Source organism: Agelaius phoeniceus, chromosome 1 (assembly GCF_051311805.1).
Source record: "Agelaius phoeniceus isolate bAgePho1 chromosome 1, bAgePho1.hap1, whole genome shotgun sequence".
Lineage (NCBI taxonomy): Eukaryota > Metazoa > Chordata > Aves > Passeriformes > Icteridae > Agelaius > Agelaius phoeniceus.
In genome coordinates, this window is record NC_135265.1 from 37,172,519 (window position 1) to 37,176,895 (window position 4,377).

Consider the following 4,377-nt stretch of genomic DNA (forward strand, 5'->3'; position numbering starts at 1 on the left):
TGTGGCGCTAAACTGATTTACAATAGCTGATGATTTGGTCTGCTATTCTTGCTTCAAGCAAACTCTGTCCCTTGGGGCTTGACTTGTGGTGCCAGAGAGCTCCCTCAAATGTCACTGACTTGCTGGAAAGCTGAAGTCACTCAGTATTTTGCACAGTCCTGTCTCTGGTCCTTGTCCTCTCTATGTCAAACTTGCTTTTTTTGTCTAATTCTCTCTAATTAGGCTTTCTTTCACTAATATTCAAGCATTTTAGTTTTACTTGCCAAAGCAATTTGTAGTGGCAGCAAACACGTTTGAGAACATGTTTTGTAAATTTTTGAATTACATTATATGTATAGTTTAGCATCATTGTTTTCTATTTTTTTATATACATCCATTATATATCTATATGTACTTAAAATTCAATAAAATTTATTCTGAGGAGGATAGAGCCAGATGCTAAGTTAAACAAAAAAAATAAAATAAATCAAATAAAGATTTAATTAGCAGAGGAAAAAAAATCAGGGACAATAACCTTCTGGAAAATAGCAAAATCAGTAGAAGTGTAACAGCATTCTAATATGTTAGTATACTACCATCTTATATTTATATTTCAGATATGCTTTTATAGCCAGCAACAAAAACCTTGTGTGCTGCAATTAGCATCTTTTCTGTAGTGAATTGTCATGTTCTAGCACTGCTAATGAACATGGAGAAGGTGTACCTGCTGTAAACCATTGCTGAGGAATTAAAAAGCACCCCTTAGAATTACTACTAGTTCAATTTTTTCCTCTCCTTTTTCTGCTCCTCCCTTATTTCTTTCTTTATTCCTTTTTTTTTTTCCTGTCTTTCTTTGGGAAAAGCCTCTATTATTACCTGTGGTACGCTCTGTACACTAGCATGCTATTTTGTTGATTGCACTGCCCTCAGACACTGCACATTTGAATCCCATTTGTAGCAGAGCTGCCAGTGCTGGGATTCAAAGTCAGAGCCTCTTAGGGTTACAGCCCTGCTGCTGCTGCTGCTGCTGCCTGAGTGGAAGCGTCTAATACCACTGGCATCAGAGACAGGGCTGATAAAGAGACAAGGTGATCTAAAGAGAGCACACATGGAATTTTCCCCCTTTTTCGTTTTTCTTACCAGAAAGATGAAGGAGATGAGAGTAGGTTGATATTTGATGAATTGGTTTTATTCAGAGGAGTGCTATCATTTTTATGTCCTTTTTGAAAATGCACCCACAGTGTCTGAATTCCCGTTAACGCAAAGTTCAGATAAAGCTGATGAAAAGCAGCTGCCATCTTGATAGTTGCCATGGCAGATGGCATCAGCCTTTATGCTTTTATCAGTATTAGTATCAGAACACACTCTGTGTTCCAAGCTGAGATAAAAATCATTGAAGCTGTACCTGGAATAGGCAGATCAACACTGCAGGTCCCACACAGTTTTGAATCTTTTCAGAACAGTCTGCATAAAAGCTAGAGACAACACATTCTTGTTATTCATTAGTTCAGCAATGCTGATGGTATTTTGTAAACTTCACAGATGAAGCAGCCTTTCTAAAGAGCTGCTGCCTCCCTTCCTTCTTCCCTCCTACCCCCAGGAATGCTGAGGCTTTGAAAAGGAAAGCTACACACAGACACAGACACACAGATGAGAAAAGTAAGTGGACAGTGAGTGGGCAGTGAACACAACAGTGACATTCCTTCTTTATTAACCTCCAGTATGTTGCAATAAAACCATTTTGCACTAAAACACCTCATTCTGCTGTGAATAACGGTGCTAAGAATAGGTGCAGAGCCAGGGAAATAATGATTACTGCTAGTTTGGGAAAGGGCAGGGGGCTTCTGTGGGTTTGTTACACTGACATTGTGGACCTTGCCTGAGATGTGTCCCCCATTGTACTTGCTGCTGGTTCACAGTGACACGTGCAGTGCCATTGCTCTGGAGCCCCATGCTGACCTGCCAGTCCTGGTGCCTCTCCAAGGGCCTGCACAGAGCCTCTTTTTCTGGCTCCACCTTGTGATAAGTGCCCATCAGGAAAAGTGACTTACACACTGTGAAAGCTTCAGCGCTAGCTCTTTATTGCAGGTTTCAAATTGTATTGACAAATCTCCCCATCCCCTTTCCCCCTCTCCCCCTCCCCAGCTCCCCTTATAGCTATGCATATAGTTATTTTTGGTAACATTGTTGCTTGATAAATAGAGGGGTTGTGAGATCTCAAGTTATTATGCAAGTGTTAGCGACACAGGCTGGTAAACCATTTGGCTGTTGCATCGGTGCTGAAATGAATAATAGCAAATGGGAGGAGGGCATGTGAGTTATTTTAAATGACACATATATATTTAAATATAGCCTTAAAATAATGTTAAAGGTTTAGAACCATTACAGGCTCTTGTGCCAACTTGCAAACTCTTCCAGAACTGATTTTAAAATTTGCTATTCTTTCTCTGATGGTTGACAGGGAGATAAGGAGGACCTTTCTGGGTCACCTCTGGGGAGGTGGTAGAAGTGGGTCCTCTGTGTATCTTCGCATAGGGGCCTCCCATTTTACCACTGACATCCAAGTATACATTTTGTTCAAACTGTTTGGTGCAGAAATATGGAGTCAGTGCCATAACTTAAATAGAAATTTCTGTGTGACTCTGCACGGTCTTACAGCGCTGTGCTTAATGAGGTCACCAGTAGAAATGGGATGGTTCTGCTCTGAGATTGAGCAGCTTTTTTGGTTTCCATCCTGGGCTAAGTCTTGGAAAAAATCTAGGTCCAGTAGAGCTTTGGATTTCAAATGCCCATGGATGGGGCTATTCTAATTCAAAGTCAGTTACATACCTAAGTGAATATTTAAAGTAGAATTAGTTACATAGATTTAGGGTAAAAGGAAATCTGCCATGGAACAAAAGCTTCAGTGTCCTCAAAACAATGTCTAAAGAACCCACCTTTTTATTTTAAATTTAATCCTAAATGGAAAAAAGGTGTTCAGTGGCTGGTCTTGACCATTCCCCAAGGACCAAACAGAAGGATCTACTATCAATATGCAGTCTGGAGGAAGGGTAAAATATAAGCAGATTTACAATTTACTTGGACTGGGGCCCCACTGTACTATACAATAGAAAAGACTGATCATCCAGGAACCTGATCCAAAGCCTTTAAAAGGAATGACAATCTTCACACTGAGTTAAGTGATTTTTCAGGGAGCCTCTGTGAACACTACAAAGAATAAAAGGTGAATGTAACACAATGTAGGAGCATCAAATAACAGGGAAATTATTATCATTAGCATAGTAGACACAAGTCAGCATACAAAATCTACTATTAGGTTCTTTGACAGGATCACAGCATAGGTAAGTTTCAGGACAAGAGCTGAAGGAATGTGAAATGACGGTTGTGTAAACTTTGTGGTCAACTACTCTGAAGCATAAGGGGCAGTTTTTTAAATAGCATAAAAGTACTTGCAGGAAACTTTGGTTGAGGAAGAATGGGACCTGCCATCACTGGCACTGAACTGATGCAGAAGAATAGATGATCTGTGGAGGATCCATAATCATGAAGGGCCTTAAAACTGTAATAGTTGGGTTTGCTGTGGTAGAAAAGGGGTAGCTGATGGGATGAAGACAGGTAGGAGTAAGCTTGAAGTAAGATCCAGAAATAAGCAGAAAATTTTATTTGTTTTTAAAATGCAGCTGGGGACAAATGGGGCAAATGGTATTGATTCAGATCAAAAAGCAGGAATTGGGAGAGACACGACTGTGTTGCAGCCTGGGCCACGTGAGCAGCTGTGGGAATGTATTCAAGCTGAACCTCTAAATCTCATCCATTCATTATTAGGTTAGGATTCACACAACACAATTCCAAGTAGCTTGGAATTAAAATGGAAATTATCTTTAATTCTTCAGACTCTGGTGTTTTTTTCTGTTCTGCTTCCTTAACTTCTAAATAGGTAGCTAAAATCACAAGCATTATAGACTATTGCTTTGGCTCAAGAGGGCAAAGTCTGAAAATTATTGGTTTTGTTCAGCTACTAGAGAGCTGCTTACATAATAAATAGTCAGATATAGAATAAGAAATATCTCAGAGACTTTTCTTACAGACATTGAGTACCTAAATTATCTAATGTTTCAAAATGTTTCAAGTGCCTTAGTGCACTGAAAGGACAAAGCATTCTAGGAAAAGTTTGAATATTGGTCCTATACTTATATGCTTGATTTTCTTCTTAATTTAATTTTTTCTAATCTTATTTAAAAATCTTGAAGATGTTACTTTCAAAGGAAAATCAAAAATTCACCTCTTATGCTGAAATGCTGTACTGTATTTATGATATGCTGATTGGATTCCCCATGCTCCAAGCACTTATATTTCTACTGTATAAATATAGTAGAAAACAACAAAACAACCTGAATA